The following is a 20,000-nucleotide window of genomic DNA, read 5'->3' as shown; positions in this document are numbered from 1 at the left end:
CAAAAAAAATTTGATCATCATTTTTATATTTTTAATTTTCAGAGCTTGTTTTTAATCCAAAAATAACATATTTATATGTTTTTGGAATCAAGGAATGATGAAAAATAAGATGAACGTAAATTTGGATCGTTTTATACATTTTTTTGTTTTTTTACAATTTTCCGATTTTTAATGACCAAAGTCATTAATTAATTTTTAAGCCACCAAGCTGAAATGCAATACCAAACCCCGGCCTTCGTCGAAGAGTCCTGGGCCAAAATTTCAATCAATTTGATTGAAAAATGAGGGTGTGACAGTGCCGCCTCAACTTTTACAAAAAGCCGGATATGACGTCATTAAAGGTATTTATCAAAAGAAAAGAAAAAACGTCCGGGGATATCATTCCCAGGAACTCTCATGTCAAATTTCATAAAGATCGGTCCAGTAGTTTGGTCTGAATCGCTCTACACACACACACACACACACACACACACACACACACACACACACACACACACACACACATACACCACGACCCTCGTCTCGATTCCCCCCTCTATGTTAAAACATTTAGTCAAAACTTGACTAAATGTAAACAAGTCGCGTAAGGCGAAAATACAACATTTAGTCAAGTAGCTGTCGAACTCACAGAATGAAACTGAACGCAATGCAACGCAGCAAGACCGTATACTCGTAGTCCACCGCTCACGGCATAGGCAGTGAAATTGACAAGAAGAGCGGGGTAGTAGTTGCGCTAAGAAGGATAGCACGCTTTTCTGTACCTCTCTTTGTTTTAACTTTCTGAGCGTGTTTTTAATCCAAACATATCATATCTATATGTTTTTGGAATCAGGAACCGACAAGGAATAAGATGAAAGTGTTTTTAAATTGATTTCGACAATTTAATTTTGATAATAATTTTTATATATTTAATTTTCAGAGCTTGTTTTTAATCCAAATATAACATATTTATATGTTTTTGGAATCAAAAAATGATGGAGAATAAGATGAACGTAAATTTGGATCGTTTTATAAATTTTTATTTTTTTTTACAATTTTCAGATTTTTAATGACCAAAGTCATTAATTAATTTTTAAGCCACCAAGCTGAAATGCAATACCGAAGTCCGGGCTTCGTCGAAGATTGCTTGACCAAAATTTCAATCAATTTGGTTGAAAAATGAGGGCGTGACAGTGCCGCCTCAACTTTCACCAAAAGGCGGATATGACGTCATCAAAGACATTTATCAAAAAAATGAAAAAAACGTATGGGGATTTCATACCCAGGAACTCTCATGTCAAATTTCATAAAGATCGGTCCAGTAGTTTAGTCTGAATCGCTCTACACACACACACACACACACACACACACACACACACACACACACACACACACACACACACACACAGACACACACACATACACCACGACACTCGTCTCGATTCCCCCCTCGATGTTAAAACATTTAGTCATAACTTGACTAAATGTAAAAAAAAGGCGACTACAGTTTAGTCACAGCTCATACTTCCTATTAGAAACCAGACACTATGAAAGGTCACATACGTCACAGTAAGCACACGAGAAAACTTGTTCAACAAAAAGCACTAAATGTTTCCGTGCAGATGTGAGTGTTTGCATGAATTGTAATGCAAAAATGTCCGGTTTGTTTGTTTGTTTGTTTGTTTGTTTGTTTGTTTTTACATCCAGTTTTGACTAAATGTTTTGACTAATATCTCGCTCTGAGTTTGATGATTGAGGTACCATACCAGTCATACTCAGCACCATCTGGCCGCGTACCCAAACTAAACTAATACTTCTAATACAATCTAAAACAATGTCTCGAGCCGGTGCTTGCTAACACTGTAAAATCAACATATGAGCTCATTGGTATTTGAGCTCATTGTGGTCCTACCGTTTGGACCTAGGCCTTTGGGCCTTAGCCAATCGGCTTAAGCCCGAGTCTCCTATTTTTATGGACCACCTCAGAATGATGTTTCAGTGTGTTTAAAGGGCAAAAACCACCAGCAAGTTTTAAATACAAAAAGTGTACTCATATGTGAAGTCATATGACGCCGAACACTAAGGCCTGGTTTTTATTACATTTAATCAAGTTTTGACTAAATGTTTTAACATAGAGGGGGAATCGAGACGAGGGTCGTGGTGAATGTGTGTGTGTCTGTGTGTATGTGTAGAGCGATTCAGAGAAAACTACTAGACCGATCTTTATGAAATGTTACATGAAAGTTCCTAGGGATGATATTCCCAGATGTGTTTTTTTCTCATTTTTTCGCTAAATGTCATTGATGACGTCATATCCGGTCTTGTGAAAGTTGCGGCGGCACTGTCACACCCTTATTTGTGGATCAAATTGATTCACATTTCAGTCGAGCAATCTTCGACGAAGTTCGGACTATTCGATTGCATTACAACTTGGAAGCTTAACAATTAGTTAATTTGGTTAATATTTTGTGTAACATTTACGGATTGTTTTTGCATACTGTGTGAGTGCTTGACTGTCTGCCATGTTCTTCTTGTAAATTTGTTGAAGACACCACCATAAGCCGTAGGCTTGTTGTTGTCTTCAGCTTATGTCGATGTACATTTCCTGAACATGTAAATATGAATAAACATTTAAACCAATTAGTTAGTGAGTTTGGTCATTAAAAACCTAGAAATTTCTAAATAAAATGTTCTAAATCGATTCAAACATGATACAATCTTATTCTTTATTATTTCCTTATTCCAAAAACATACAGATGTGTTATGTTCGGATTAAAAACAAGCTAAGAAAATTTAAAAGAATAAAGAAAAGCGCTCTTTCCTGCGACGCGCTGTACACTACTGCGCTATACTGGCTTGTCAATTTCTCCACGCTTTATATTATTCGTGAGCGTGTCTCTTGGTTCATGGCCACGGGAATCGACAAAGCTTTTCTTGGTGGAGAAAAAATGCAGTGCGTTAATTGCATTCTGTGAGTTGGAAGGATTGACTAAAAGTAGTAATTGCGCTTTACGCAACTAGTTTTTGTTTCTGTCAGAATGCATATACCGTATTGGTGTATCTTGATTCCTTCGTGACCGAGATTTAGTCCGAAAATTCAAGAAGGCTGGATAGATTTGTATTATATACATTTTGAAGACCGTGTTTTGAAGTTTCTTGAAGTATTTTGAAGTTTCAACAAACGTAATATTCTTATTTTCATTGCATAAACTACCAATCTAAACAAATTCCGATGTAAGCCAGGCGTGTCTAAATCAGAAATTCCACAAAATGTGTGTGCGTGTGTGTGTTAACGTTTAGACAGAACATCTGTGCGAGTTAACATTCGAAGCACTGACTGAGCTCGAGCAAATCGCCGTGTAGCAATAATATCTCGCTCTGAGTTTGATGATTGAGGTACCTGTTAGGAAACGCTACCGTTGCTGAGCTTTGGTTCAGTTTTGTGTGTTGCATGTGGTTGACTTGTTTGTATTTTGTGGGAAGGTGCCGATGTTGTATTTTGTGGACGCAATATTTATGCTTGGACGAGAATGCAGGTGAACTTTCTAGTCCTGTCAAAACAAGTTGTTTACCATGCTGTTTTAGTCGTGAGTTCGTGGCGTTCGTTCGGATTAAGTGTGTCGGCGCTTTTGATGTACGTCATAAGAGAATGTCGCTAGTTTAGTCCATGCACGGCTCGTATAATGTAGTTGTATCGTGTTCGGTCTGGAATATTCTCGAGATTGAGTATTTACTATATATGCCAGCGCGATTTGAATGTTAAAAAAGCTTCTATTTGAGTTCTGCTAGATGTGCAGTTGTATGTATTGAATGCTGAATAAATCCTCGAACTCAATTTGACGAGTTGTTTTCTGCTGCTGCGAAGACGGGCGACGTAGAATAAAAGAACACAACTATACGACGTTTGAGAACTTGTGGCAATCTCAAGTGCCGTGTAACAATTGGGGGCCAAGCCGGGATCTACGTTTAACGCCAAGGGTTTCCCAGTAACAAAGACAGTCAAGACAGTCACAGGAGGTAGCCATCAATCGGGTGTATCCTGAGGGATCAGTATTGAGACTACGGAACCGTGGATTCGGTGTGACTGGTGAAGAGTTTGGTAATCGCCGCAGCTCGGTACGGTGAGCGACGCCGGAGTGTATCGGGATTACAGAGGTTAGCTGCCGTTTGGACGAGACGGACTTCGTCGCGGAGCTAGTGCATTAATACTACGAAATACGACTGAGGTACGTCGTGTACGTATCGTGAGCAGAGTGCGCCGTCACGTTAGACGAGGAGGGTGGCAGCCTGCGTCTACGAAGGTGACCAGCGACGAGAGAAGCATCGGAGGTGCAGTAGAGACTGTGTTCTTTTAGAAGACTACATTCGTCTACGTTCGGGGCTGTGAAAGAATACAGACGAACGCACCGGAAAAGACCAGAATGGCTGAGTTCTGGGGAAAAGGAATTGAACTGGGACTAAAAGGCAAGCAGTTGACGGAGTTCGTCGAGTCCCAGACACGACTGCTAGCGCAGCGTGAAGAAAGACAAGCGCAGCGTGAGCGTGAAGAAAGAGAAGCACAGCGTGAAGAAAGACAAGCGCAGCGTGAGCGTGAAGAAAGAGAAGCACAGCGTGAAGAAAGACAAGCGCAGCGTGAAGAAAGGCAAATTGAGCTGAAACGCTTAGAGCTCCAGATAGAAATGGAGACGAAGCGCTTGGGGCTTCAGACAGAAATGGTGCGTGTTCAAAATCAGCACAAGGCACCACGCCAAAGAGATAACCAGCAGCAAATGCTACACAGGGCACCGAAACTTCCAGCATTCGCTGACGGGAAGGACCAGATCGACAGCTACCTTGCAAGATTCGAGAGGTTCGCTGAGAGTGCTAGATGGCAGCGCGACGACTGGGCGATTCTACTCAGCGCACATTTGACTGGGGCAGCACTTGAGGTCTACGCTAGACTCTCAAACGATGACGCCAGAGACTATAATGTACTGAAGGAAGCTCTGTTGCGTTGCTACAATTTCACTGAAAGGGGCTACCGTCAACGCTTCCGCGAATGCCAGCCATTGTCTGGAGAGACACCGAGCCAGTTTGTGGAGCGCCTGTCGTCATACCTGCAGAAGTGGGTGGAGTTATCAGGTGAAGAGCAGTCATACGAGAGTCTGCGGGACTTGATCGTGAAGGAGCAGTTCCTTAATGCCTGCCCGAAGGACCTGGCGACCCGCTTGGAAGAGCAAAAACTGCGGGGTTTGAAGGACATTACTGATGCTGCTGAGCGTTATCTCATTGCTCATGGAAGGACCCTGGGGACGTCAAAGTCATCGAAACCTTTCCAGAAGAGCGGGAACCAGGGAAACCAACCTGCCAAGGGACAGACTGAGTCCGCACCATCATCCAATGAAGGGCAGAACATAACGTGTTTCCATTGCAATGCCAAGGGCCACCGAGTCGCCAACTGTCCCCAAAAGAAAAATAACGGACATGTCAATGACAAAGCGCAAGAACATCGACGGAGATATTACGACAACAAGAGGCAAACGAGTGGCTCGAACCAACAAGTATGTGCGAGCAGCGTCATACTTCCAAGGGCTGCCGAGCAAGTGGCTACACCATCGGACGTGGAAGAATGTATTTCTGATGGCCAGCTTCTACTCGCCAATGGCAAGTCAATCTCTGTCGTCGCCAGCGCAGCTGTGTCAGTGTCGAACATGCCCGTGTCGAAGGGATTTGTTGAGAAGCAGGAAGTGACTGTTCTCAGAGATTCGGGCTGCAATGGGGTCATCGTCAAAGAGGATCTGGTGCCAACAGAGAAGTTCACTGGTGACTTCAAGTGGACGCTCATGGCTGACAGCAAATGCGTGAAGGCACCAGTGGTAAAAATCCAGATCGATACTCCATACTTCACCGGAGAAGTTGAGGCCGTCTGCCTGAAGAAGCCCTTGTACGATCTACTAATTGGGAACATTGGGGGTGCGAGACGTCCTGATGACCCTGATTTCGAATGGAGAATGGGCTCAGCTCAGCCTGCTGCTGAGGAGGAAGACCCACTGCCATTCGCGAATGAAGATATCAGCAAACTGTTACGAGATGACAGAGCAACTGTGCATCGCCGCGACCAGCCGCAGGTTGTAAGCGGTGTGACGACCAGAGCCCAGGCGAAGAAGGACAAAACAACTACACCACTCAGGGTCACCAACAGTTCTGCAACTGCTGTCGTGGACAGGGATCGGCTGATTCAGCTACAGGAAGCTGATTTGACCTTGACAAAGTACAGGAGTCGTCCTGTCAAGGAGATGACTAAGGGCGAAGGCACTGTGCACTTTGAAGTAAAGGCCAAGATCCTGTACAGAGTGTTCCAGCACCCGAGAGTCAACGGTGGGAAGCCATTACGTCAAGTTCTGGTGCCTCAACCACTTAGGCGCCAGGTGATGGAGGTGGCCCACGACTCTATTATGGGAGGTCACCTGGGGGTCAAGAAGACATCAGACAGAATCCAGGCTGCGTTTTACTGGCCAGGACTGCATGCAGATGTGACTCGATTCTGCCGATCGTGCGATATTTGCCAGAAAACCATACCTCGAGGAAGGGTCCCGAAAGTGCCGTTGCAGAAGATGCCTTTGATCGACCGACCTTTCAAGAGGGTGGCCATTGACCTCATCGGCGAGATCAAACCGCCAAGTGAAGCGGGTCATCGTTGGGTACTGACCCTGGTAGACTATGCAACCAGGTACCCAGAAGCCGTGCCTCTGAAGAAAATTGGCACCGAGACATTTGCCGAGGCACTTGTGGACATTTTCAGCAGAATTGGGGTTCCTGAAGAGATCCTCACAGACCTGGGGACACAGTTTGTCTCTGAATGTATGGAAGAGGTCAACAGGCTGCTGAGCATTCGTCACTTGACTACGACACCATATCACCCGATGTGCAATGGGCTGGTCGAAAAATTCAATGCGACGCTGAAGTCCATGCTGAAGAAACTATGCAGTGAGCAGCCAAAGCAGTGGCATCGCTACATCAATGCCTTGCTGTTTGCATACAGGGAGGTGCCACAAGAGTCCACTGGATTCTCCCCGTTCGAGCTGATGTACGGGCGGACCGTGAGAGGCCCGATGCAAATACTAAAGGAATTGTGGACGAAAGATGTGGACACACCTGAAGTGAAGAACAATTACCAGTACGTGTTCGAGTTGCGAGAGAAACTGGAGGAGACTCTCGAGATTGCGAGAGAAAACTTGAGAAAGTCTCAGGATAGCGGAAAGCACTACTACGACCGCAAAGCCGTAAAGCCGTAAACAGGAAGTTTACACCAGGTAACAAAGTGCTGATACTGCTTCCCACTGATCACAACAAACTACTGATGCAGTGGAAAGGCCCATACGAGGTTGAGGCCGTGGTAGGGATCAACGACTACAAGCTGAATGTCGGCAAGAAGTCCAAGATCTACCACGCTAACCTCCTGAAACTGTATGTGGAGAGACCTCCGGAAGCAGTACAGGTCGCAGCAAGTGTGGAAGAACCAGCCAAACTAGACGAGTTCGACGGTGAGGAACTACTGGAGTTGGGAGACCTCTACAAAAAAGAGGGAATGGATGACGTCAAGTTAGGACCTGACCTGACGGAAGACCAGCAGAAGGGGCTTTTGTTGGAAAACGTCACCAAGATCCTCAATGCGCCACGTCCTGAAACCAAGAAGCAGGTGCGATCCTTCCTTGGATTGGCTGGGTACTACAGAGAGTTCATTCCAAACTTCGCCGCCATAACGGCGCCTTTGTCGGACATGACCCGAAAAGGATGCCCCAACCGAATACTCTGGGGACCAGCTCAGGAGAAGGCATACCAGACCGTGCGCGACCTGATGTCACGAGACCCGGTGCTACGCCTTCCTGATACTGCCAAAGAGTTCATCTTGCGTACAGACGCATCGGACGAAGGGATCGGCGCCATGCTGATGCAAGAGCATGGAGGTAAACCGTTTCCGGTCAGCTATGCCAGCAAGAAGCTGTCAGGAGCCGAGAAGAACTACTCGACCATGGAGAAAGAGTGTTTAGCCATCGTGTGGGGAATCAAGAAATTTGAACTCTACCTCCAAGGGGTGAAATTCGTGCTTCAGACTGATCACAAACCCCTCACCTACCTGAACTCTGCGAAGTTCGTGAATAATCGTATCATGAGGTGGGTGATGTACTTGCAGAACTTTGATATGCGAGTGGAATCGATCAAGGGTTCAGACAATGTTGGAGCAGATTTTCTCAGCCGAGTATGTGATTAAAACTGTGTTCATTCTCCAACAGACTAATGTACATACCTGGATTTCAATCTGTTATGTATACATAATATGTGTACAGGTAGCGTTTCAATGATTGAAAGAAATTAGGTAAATTTCTTCTGGTGTTGGGGGTAATGTTAGGAAACGCTACCGTTGCTGAGCTTTGGTTCAGTTTTGTGTGTTGCATGTGGTTGACTTGTTTGTATTTTGTGGGAAGGTGCCGATGTTGTATTTTGTGGACGCAATATTTATGCTTGGACGAGAATGCAGGTGAACTTTCTAGTCCTGTCAAAACAAGTTGTTTACCATGCTGTTTTAGTCGTGAGTTCGTGGCGTTCGTTCGGATTAAGTGTGTCGGCGCTTTTGATGTACGTCATAAGAGAATGTCGCTAGTTTAGTCCATGCACGGCTCGTATAATGTAGTTGTATCGTGTTCGGTCTGGAATATTCTCGAGATTGAGTATTTACTATATATGCCAGCGCGATTTGAATGTTAAAAAAGCTTCTATTTGAGTTCTGCTAGATGTGCAGTTGTATGTATTGAATGCTGAATAAATCCTCGAACTCAATTTGACGAGTTGTTTTCTGCTGCTGCGAAGACGGGCGACGTAGAATAAAAAAACACAACTATATGACGTTTGAGAACTTGTGGCAATCTCAAGTGCCGTGTAACAGTACCATACCAGTCATACTCAGCACCATCTGGCCGCGTACCCAAACTAAACTAATACTTCTAATACAATCTAAAACAATGTCTCGAGCCTGTGCTTGCTAACACTGTAAAATCAACATATGAGCTCATTGGTATATGAGCTCATTGTGGTCCTACCGTTTGGACCTAGGCCTTTGGGCCTTAGCCAATCGGCTTAAGCCCGAGTCTCCTATTTTTATGGACCACCTCAGAATGATGTTTCAGTGTGTTTAAAGGGCAAAAACCACCAGCAAGTTTTAAATACAAAAAGTGTACTCATATGTGAAGTCATATGATGCCAAACACTAAGGCCTGGTTTTTATTACATTTAGTCAAGTTTTGACTAAATGTTTTAACATAAAGGGGGAATCAAGACGAGTGTCGTGGTGTGTGTGTGTGTGTGTGTGTGTGTGTGTGTGTGTGTGTGTGTGTGTGTGTGTGTGTGTGTGTGTGTGTGTGTGTGTCTGTCTGTCTGTCTGTGCGTGTGTGTGTGTAGAGCGATTCAGAGTAAACTACTGGACCGATCTTTATGAAATTTTACATGAGAGTTCCTGGGTATGATATCCCCAAACTTTTTTTTCATTTTTTCGATAAATGTATTTTATGACGTCATATCCGGCTTTTTGTAAAAGTTGAGGCGGCACTGTTACACCCTCAATTTTCAATCAAATTGATTGAAATTTTGGCCAAGCATTCTTCGACGAAGGCCGGACTTCGGTATTCCATTTCAGCATGGAGGCTTACAAATTAGTTGATGACTTTGGTCATTAAAAATCAAATTGTAATTAAAATTATTTTTTTATAAAACGATCCAAAATTACTGTTATGTTATTTTTCATTATGTTCTGATTCCCAAAGCATATAAATATGTTATATTCGGATTAAAAACAAGCTCTGAAAATTAAAAATATAAAAATTATGATTAAAATTAAATTTCCGAAATCGTTTTAAAAACTATTTCATCTTATTCCTTGTCGGTTCTTGATTCCAAAAACATATAGATATGATATGTTTGGATTAAAAACACGCTCAGAAAGTTAAAACGAAGAGAGGTACAGTGAAGCGTGCTATGCAGCACAGCGCAACCGCTACCGCGCTAAACATGTACAGGCTCGTCACTTTCACTGCCTTTTGCACTAGCGGCGGACTACGGTCATTGTGAAAAAATGCAGTGCGTTCAGTTTCATTCTGTGAGTTCCACAGCTTGACTAAATGTAGTATTTTCGCCTTACGCGACTTGTTTTAAATTTAAAAGCGGGAACCTGGGGGGGGGGGGGGGGGGGGGCGCTGCATTCTGTTCGGCAATGTAGAGAGATTCACGCGAGAGCAGTGTCTGCGAGGAGCGACGTTGCACGGTATGAGATATTTTTATTTTGGGTTTAGGGATTCCCCGTTCGGGTCTTTTAAAAATAATGTATAGCTCGCTTTCCTTCCTCCAACCTCTAGCAAATCACCACATCCATGTCACTCATAGGAAAAATGTTGTGAGGACGTAAATCCCCAAAATTATGTTCTTCCTCCACAGGACATCTTTGGTAACACAACGAAACCAGAGTCGTTGGGAGATTTTCCAGCTTCTCTTTGTTTCTGGTTATACTGAGTGGTTGAGAGTTCGGCCAAGTCGCTGTCCAAGTCTTTTCATTCAGGTAATTGTGTACTTCATGTGCAAAAGCTTTCTTTCGTTACAATGTTAACCTGTTTGTTGCTGCTGAAAATAATGCATTTCGCTTGCAGTAAACGAACTATTTGCTGGTAACCTGATATGTGCAACCGAAATGTACTATAATTATACGCAGACAAAAGTCGATGTGTAAAAGACAAATTCCGAAAATAACTCGGCGTGTGTGTGTGTGTGTGTGTGTGTGTGTGTGTGTGTGTGTGTGTGTGTGTGTGTGTGTGTGAGTGTGCATGTGTTTGTGTTGGTGGGGGTGTGTGTGTTTATGTGTGTACGTTTGAGTGTGTGTGTGAGTGTCTGTGACTGTGTGTGTGTGTGTGTGTGTGTGTGTGTGTGTGTGTGTGTGTGTGCGTGCGCAAGGGCGGGTGTATACGCGAATGTGCCTATGCGCGCATGCGTGTCTTTGTGTGTCTGTGCGTGTGTGTGCTTGCGTTTGTGCGTAAGGGGGGTGTGTGTGTGTCTGTGTGTCTGAGTGTGTGTCTGTGTGTGTTTAAGTGAGCGTGTGTGTGTGTGTGTGTGTGTGTGTGTCTGTGTGTGTCTGCGCATGCATGCGTGTGTGTGTGTTGCGTGTGTGTGTGTGTGTGCGCGCGCGCGTTTGTGTGTGTGTGTGTGTGTGTGTGCGTGCGCATGTGAATGTGTGTGTGTGTGTGTGTGTGTAAGTGTGTGTGCGTATGAATGTGCCTGTGAATGTGTATGTGTGTGCGCACGTGTGTGTTTGTGTGTGTGTGTGTGTGTATTTGTGTGTGTGCGCGATGAAAATGTGCGTATGTGTGTATGTACCGTAAACTATCTTGTAAACGCCCAGTATCAAGCAAACGCCCACCCTTTACTTTGGGTCAAAAACTGTGTACCTTGTAAATGCCCACCCCCACATTTGGATCAAGGATGGCAGAAGAAAAATTATTTGTTTTAATTATGTTTATGAAACTTGACTCCGCACACAATACGGACATAACACTGCATTCATGACAAGATTCGACGATACGGCCACACCGTTTATTTCATTCGTTTGTTACTGCAGTCTCTGGATAGCCATGCTGAAACAGGGTGAAGATATGGGAAACTTATCTCATGTTGAAGAGGTCGGCCTGGGGGAATTTGGGGGACTTACATTAATGACACTATTCATTTTGTGCAAGTATATGATTTCTTGCGCTGTAATACCGGTTATACAAAGCAGATCTTGAGTCATTATCAATCAGTTTACATTCACGATATGAGCATGTGTTCCTAAACCCTCATGCAAAGGTATCTTTGTGTGTGATTATTTTCCAGGTTCCATTCTTGCAGAGCACTTGCACACACACGAACCCGTGTGTGTAACAGAGAAAGATATGTAAAGAGTATAGACATTTTGAACCGAAACACATCCCATTGACATTTTCATTCCAAGTGATCAATACCGCTATTTCTCACGCGGAACTCATCCTGCATAGCAGACAAAACCTAGTAAACACCCACCCCACTACCTTTGAGCAAAATTGGTGCATAAGGCAGGTGTGCGTTTACAAGGTAGTTTCGGTATGTGTGTGAGTGCATGTGAGTGTGTATGATTGTGTGCGTGTGTGCGTGTGCACATGTTCCTATGCAGGCGCGCGAGTCTGTGCGTGTCTGTGCGTGCGTGTGCTTGCGCGTGTGTGTGTGTGTGTGTGTATGTGTGTGTTTCTGTAAGTGTTTGTGTGTTTCTGTGTCGGTGTGTGCATGTGTGTGTGTGTTTGTGTGTGTGTGAGTGTGTGTGTGTTTGTGTGGGGATGGGTGTGTGTGTTTGTGTGTGTGTGTGTGTAGGTGTGTTAGATAGTGTGCGTTTGAGTGTGTGGGTGTGTTAGATAGTGTGCGTTTGAGTGTGTGTGTGTGTGTGTGTGTGTGTGCGTTCAAATGTGTGTGCGTTCAAATGTGTGTGTGTGTGTGTGTGTGTCTGTCTGTGTGCGCGTGAGCGTGTGTGTCAGTGGCTATGTGTGTTTGCGTGATGGTGTGAATGTTTATTAAGCTTTACATAGGTAATCTCCCAGTTATTTACTCCTCGGAATTAAGACGAGGCCAGTCAGTGTGTGTGTGTGTGTGTGTGTGTGTGTGTGTGTGTGTGCGTTGGAGTGTGTAATGAATGCGAATGCGTCTTTCGTGTGTGTGTGTGTGTGTGTGTGTGTGTGTGTGTGTGTGTGTGTGTGTGTGTGTGTATGTATGTATGTGTGTGTTTGTGTGTGTGTGTCTGTGTCTGACTGTGTGTGTGTGTGTGTGTGTGTAAAAGAGTGATCCATTCGCAAGTCAGTGTTGGAAACACGTGGACAAGAAGCACGTGTGGATGTATGTGTCCTATTGATAGCCAAGGATATTCACTCTTTCACAACCCATACTGACCAGGGCCGGCAATCACATCATTTTTAAGGGGGGGTTTCCATGTTTCTTTTAGAGACAATTCGACGACGCGAAGCGTTTAGTTGAGGGCAATCTGAGCCATTTAAACTTTCCCTAACTACACCTTCAAAAAAGTAAATTTAAGAAGACACCCACTGGGGGAGGGGGGGGGGCGATTGGAGTGAGGGGGGGGGGGGGCTCAGTTAGAATTGCATAGCAACAAACACGTTAAAGGATACCACAGCATTATCAATTGCAGAAATGAGAATGCAGGTTAAATAACCACTGGCTAATATTTAGTTTTACTTTAAATCTGACCGTAGAAAATTAATAAACATATGCAACAACAGAAGGGGGGGACTAGGCTCAGTTAAATTGCACAGCAACAAACACGTTAAAGGATACCCGCACAGCATGATCAATTGCAGGAATGAGAATACAGGCTAAATAACCACTGGCTCATTAGATAGTTTTAACATGATAAATAAAACATAGCAGTAAAAATGAATAAACACATCAATAGTGACACAAACATACACAAGCGCGGCGGCCTGCATACCGTGTTGAGCGGCACGCATGCACACGCAAGACGGTGAGAGAACGAATATGTGAATAAACAAAATGACAAGCACACAACTCGCACATACACACACACACACACACACACACACGCACGCACACACACACACACACACACACACACACACACACACACACACACACACACACACACACACATACACCACGATCCTCGTCTCGATTCCCCCTCTATGTTAAAACATTTAGTCAAAACTTGACTAAATGTAAAAAGGTTTGTGAAGATCTTCTGTTATAACAAGGGAAGTTTATTCGCAATGTGTTTAATCTGAATGAATACATAATTCGAGTAATTATAGAAACCAGCGGACCAGGCCGTGGTCTTAAGTGCCTAGTGTACCTGTGAACATGGGGAAGGTTTTGACTACTTTCATAAGTATAAACAAGTCGCGTAAGGCGAAATAACTACATTTAGTCAAGCTGTGGAACTCACAAAATGAAACTGAACGTAGTCCGCCGCTAGTGCAAAAGGCAGTGAAAGTGACGAGCCTGTTTGGCGTGGTAGCGGTTGCGCTGTGCTTCATAGCACGCTTTACTGTACCTCTTTTCGTTTTAACTTTGTGAGCGTGTTTTTAATCCAAACATATCATATCTATATGTTTTTGGAATCAGGAACCGACAAGGAATAAGATGAAAGTGTTTTTAAATTGATTTCGACAATTAATTTTGATAATAATTGTTATATATTTAATTTTCAGAGCTTGTTTTTAATCCAAATATAACATATTTATATGTTTTTGGAATCAGAAAATGATGGAGAATAAGATGAACGTAAATTTGGATCGTTTTATAAATTTTTATTTTTTTTTACAATTTTCAGATTTTTAATGACCAAAGTCATTAATTAATTTTTAAGCCACCAAGCTGAAATGCAATACCGAAGTCCGGGCTTTGTCGGAGATTGCTTGACCAATATTTCAATCAATTTGGTTGAAAATGAGGGCGTGACAGTGTCGCCTCAACTTTCACGAAAAGCCGGATATGACGTCATCAAAGACATTTATCAAAAAAATGAAAAAAACGTATGGGGATTTCATACCCAGGAACTCTCATGTCAAATTTCATAAAAATCGGTCCAGTAGTTTAGTCTGAATCGCTCTACACACACACACACACACACACACACACACACACACACACACACACACACACACACACACACACACACGCACAGACAGACACACATACACCACGACACTCGTCTCGATTCCCCCCTCGATGTTAAAACATTTAGTCATAACTTGACTAAATGTAAACAAGTCGCGTAAGGCGAAAATACAATATTTAGTCAAGTAGCTGCCATTTTTCAGCAAGACCGTATGCTCGTAGCATCGTCAGTCCACCGCTCATGGCAAAGGCAGTGAAATTGACAAGAAGAGCGGGGTAGTAGTTGCGCTAAGAAGGATAGCACGCTTTTCTGTACCTCTCTTTGTTTTAACTTTCTGAGCGTGTTTTTAATCCAAACATATCATATCTATATGTTTTTGGAATCAGGAACCGACAAGGAATAAGATGAAAGTGTTTTTAAATTGATTTGGACAATTTAATTTTGATAATAATTTTTATATATTTAATTTTCAGAGCTTGTTTTTAATCCGAATATAACATATTTATATGTTTTTGGAATCAGCAAATGATGGAGAATAAGATAAACGTACATTTGGATCGTTTTATAAATTTTTATTTTTTTTTACAATTTTCAGATTTTTAATGACCAAAGTCATTAATTAATTTTTAAGACACCAAGCTGAAATGCAATACCGAACCCCGGGCTTCGTCGAAGATTACTTGACCAAAATTTCAACCAATTTGGTTGAAAAATGAGGGCGTGACAGTGCCGCCTCAACTTTCACGAAAAGCCGGATATGACGTCATCAAAGACATTTATCAAAAAAATGAAAAAAACGTTCGGGAATTTCATACCCAGGAACTCTCATGTCAAATTTCATAAAGATCGGTCCAGTAGTTTAGTCTGAATCGCTCTACACACACACACACACGCACACACACACACACACACGCACGCACATACACCACGACCCTCGTTTCGATTCCCCCTCGATGTTAAAATATTTAGTCAAAACTTGACTAAATATAAAAAAGGCGACTACAGTTTAGTCACAGCTCATACTTCCTATTAGAAAACCAGACACTTTGAAAGGTCACATACGTCACAGTAAGCACACGAGAAAACTTGTTCAACAAAAAGCACTAAATGTTTCCGTGCAGGTGTGAGTGTTTGCATGCATTGTAATGCAAAAATGTCCGGTTTGTTTGTTTTTTTGTTTGTTTGTTTGTTTTTACATCCAGTTTTGACTAAATGTTTTGACTAATATCTCGCTCTGAGTTTGATGATTGAGGTACCATACCAGTCATACTCAGCACCATCTGGCCGCGTACCCAAACTAAACTAATACTTCTAATACAATCTAAAACACTGTCTCGAGCCGGTGCTTGCTAACACTGTAAAATCAACATATGAGCTCATTGGTATATGAGCTCATTGTGGTCCTACTGTTTGGACCTAGGCCTTTGGGCCTTAGCCAATCGGCTTAAGCCCGAGTCTCCTATTTTTATGGACCACCTCAGAATGATGTTTCAATGTGTTTAAAGGGCAAAAACCACCAACAAGTTTTAAATACAAAAAGTGTACTCATATGTGAAGTCATATGACGCCGAACACTAAGGCCTGGTTTTTATTACATTTAATCAAGTTTTGACTAAATGTTTTAACATAGAGGGGGAATCGAGACGAGGGTCGTGGTGAATGTGTGTGTGTCTGTGTGTATGTGTAGAGCGATTCAGAGAAAACTACTAGACCGATCTTTATGAAATGTTATATGAAAGTTCCTAGGGATGATATCCCCAGATGTGTTTTTTTCTCATTTTTTCGCTAAATGTCATTGATGACGTCATATCCGGTCTTGTGAAAGTTGCGGCGGCACTGTCACACCCTTATTTTTGTGGATCAAATTGATTCACATTTCAGTCGAGCAATCTTCGACGAAGTTCGGACTATTCGATTGCATTACAACTTGGAAGCTTAACAATTAGTTAATTTGGTTAATATTTTGTGTAACATTTACGGATTGTTTTTGCTTACTGTGTGAATGCTTGACTGTCTGCCATGTTCTTCTTGTAAATTTGTTGAAGACACCACCATAAGCCGTAGGCTTGTTGTCTTCAGCTTATGTCGATGTACATTTCCTGAACATGTAAATATGAATAAACATTTAAACCAATTAGTTAGTGAGTTTGGTCATTAAAAACCTAGAAATTTCTAAATAAAATGTTCTAAATCGATTCAAACATGATACAATCTTATTCTTTATTATTTCCTTATTCCAAAAACATACATATGTGTTATGTTCGGATTAAAAACAAGCTCAGAAAATTTAAAAGAATAAGGAAAAGCGCTCTTTCTTGTGACGCGCTGTACACTACTGCGCTAAACTGGCTTGTCAATTTCTCCACGCTTTATATTATTCGTGAGCGTGTCTCTTGGTTCGGGAATCGACAAAGCTTGTCTTGGTGGAGAAAAAATGCAGTGCGTTAATTTCATTCTGTGAGTTGGAAGGATTGACTAAAAGTAGTAATTGCGCTTTACGCAACTAGTTTTTGTTTCTGTCAGAATGCATATACCGTATTGGTGTATCTTGATTCCTTCGTGACCGAGATTTAGTCCGAAAATTCAAGAAGGCTGGATAGATTTGTATTATATACATTTTGAAGACCGTGTTTTGAAGTTTCTTGAAGTATTTTGAAGTTTCAACAAACGTAATATTCTTATTTTCATTGCATAAACTACCAATCTAAACAAATTCCGATGTAAGCCAGGCGTGTCTAAATCAGAAATTCCACAAAATGTGTGTGCGTGTGTTAACGTTTAGACAGAACATCTGTGCGAGTTAACATTCGAAGCACTGACTGAGCTCGAGCAAATCGAAGTGTCGCAATAATATCTCGCTCTGAGTTTGATGATTGAGGTACCATACCAGTCATACTCAGCACCATCTGGCCGCGTACCCAAACTAAACTAATACTTCTAATACAATCTAAAACAATGTCTCGAGCCTGTGCTTGCTAACACTGTAAAATCAACATATGAGCTCATTGGTATATGAGCTCATTGTGGTCCTACCGTTTGGACCTAGGCCTTTGGGCCTAAGCCAATCGGCTTAAGCCCGAGTCTCCTATTTTTATGGACCACCTCAGAATGATGTTTCAGTGTGTTTAAAGGGCAAAAACCACCAGCAAGTTTTAAATACAAAAAGTGTACTCATATGTGAAGTCATATGATGCCAAACACTAAGGCCTGGTTTTATTATATTTAGTCAAGTTTTGACTAAATATTTTAACATCGAGGGGGAATCGAAACGAGGGTCGTGGTGTATGTGCGTGTGTCTGTCTGTCTGTGTGTGTGTGTGTGTAGAGCGATTCAGACTAAACTACTGGACCGATCTTTATGAAATTTGACATGAGAGTTCCTGGGTATGAAATCCCCGAACGTTTTTTTCATTTTTTTGATAAATGTCTTTGATGACGTCATATCCGGCTTTTCGTGAAAGTTGAGGCGGCACTGTCACGCCCTCATTTTTCAACCAAATTGGTTGAAATTTTGGTCAAGTACTCTTCGACGAAGCCCGGGGTTCGGTATTGCATTTCAGCTTGGTGGGTTAAAAATTAATTAATGACTTTGGTCATTAAAAATCGGAAAATTGTAAAAAAAAATAAAAATTTCTAAAACGATCCAAATTTACGTTTATCTTATTCTCCATCATTTGCTGATTCCAAAAACATATAAATATGTTATATTTGGATTAAAAACAAGCTCTGAAAATTAAATATATAAAAATTATTATCAAATTTTTTTTTTCGAAATCAATTTAAAAACACTTTCATCTTATTCCTTGTCGGTTCCTGATTCCAAAAATATATAGATATGATATGTTTGGATTAAAAACACGCTCAGAAAGTTAAAACGAAGAGAGGTACAGAAAAGCGTGCTATGCAGCATAGCGTAACCACTACCCCGCTCTTCTTGTCAATTTCACTGCCTATGCCGTGAGCGGTGGACCACGAGTATACGGTCTTGCTGCGTTGCATTGCGTTCAGTTTCATTCTGTGAGTTCGACAGCTACTTGACTAAATATTGTATTTTCGCCTTACGCGACTTGTTACATTTAGTCAAGTTTTGACTAAATGTTTTAACATAGAGGGGGAATCGAGACGAGGGTCGTGGTGTATGTGTGTCTGTGTGTGTGTGTGTGTGTGTGTGTGTGTGTGTGTGTGTGTGTGTGTCTGTCTGTCTGTCTGTCTGTGTGTGTGTGTAGAGCGATTCAGAGTAAACTACTGGACCGATTATTATGAAATTTTACATGAGTGTTCCTGGGTATGATATCCCCAGACGTTTTTTTCATTTTTTCGAGAAATGTCTTTGATGACGTCATATCCGGCTTTTTGTAAAATTTGAGGCGGCACTGTCACACCCTCATTTTTCAATCAAATTGATTGAAATTTTTGTAAAGCAAATTTCGACGAAGGCCGGACTTCGGTATTGCATTTCAGCATGGAGGCTTACAAATTAGTTGATGACTTTGGTCATTAAAAATCTGAAAATTGTAATTAAAAGTATTTTTTTATAAAACGATCTAAAATTACTTTTATTTTATTCTTTATCATGTTCTGATTCCAAAAACATATAAATATGATATATTTGGATTAAAAACAAGCTCTAAAAATTAAAAATATAAACATTATGATCAAAATTAAATTTCCGAAATCGTTTTAAAAACTATTTCATCTTATTCCTTGTCGGTTCTTGATTCCAAAAACATATAGATATGATATGTTTGGATTAAAAACACGCTCAGAAAGTTAAAACGAAGAGAGGTACAGTGAAGCGTGCTTTGCAGCACAGCGCAACCGCTACCGCGCTAAACATGTACAGGCTCGTCACTTTCACTGCCTTTTGCACTAGCGGCGGACTACGGTCATTGTGAAAAAATGCAGTCCGTTCAGTTTCATTCTGTGAGTTCCACAGCTTGACTAAATGTAGTAGTTTCGCCTTACGCGACTTGTTTTAAATTTAAAAGCGGGAACCTGGGGGGGGGGGGGGGGGGCGCTGCATTCTGTTCGGCAATGTAGAGAGATTCACGCGAGAGCAGTGTCTGCGAGGAGCGACGTTGTGCGGTATGAGATATTTTATTTTGGGTTTAGGAATTCCCCGTTCGGGTCTTTTAAAAATAATCTATAGCTCGCTTTCCTTCCTCCAACCTCTAGCAAATCACCACATACATGTCACTCACAGGAAAAATGTTGTGAGGACGTAAATCCCCAAAATTATGTTCTTCCTCCACAGGACATCTTTGGTAACACAACGAAACCAGAGTCGTTGGGAGATTTTCCAGCTTCTCTTTGTTTCTGGTTATACTGAGTGGTTGGGAGTTCGAAGGCGC

General features: G+C 42.1%; 1 protein-coding gene across 1 annotated transcript in view; it reads left to right on the top strand.

Annotated features, from left to right (window-relative positions):
* LOC138973308 (arylsulfatase B-like) overlaps window positions 1-20,000 on the top strand; it is a 443,818-nt gene that overhangs the window by 49,299 nt on the left and 374,519 nt on the right. The gene's annotated exons all lie outside the window — the stretch shown is intronic.

The sequence above is a fragment of the Littorina saxatilis genome, linkage group LG8 (genome assembly GCF_037325665.1).
Source record: "Littorina saxatilis isolate snail1 linkage group LG8, US_GU_Lsax_2.0, whole genome shotgun sequence".
In the NCBI taxonomy this organism is placed as follows: domain Eukaryota; kingdom Metazoa; phylum Mollusca; class Gastropoda; order Littorinimorpha; family Littorinidae; genus Littorina; species Littorina saxatilis.
Note: the sequence above shows the minus strand (reverse complement) of the source record. Positions and strands in the feature narration are given on the sequence as shown.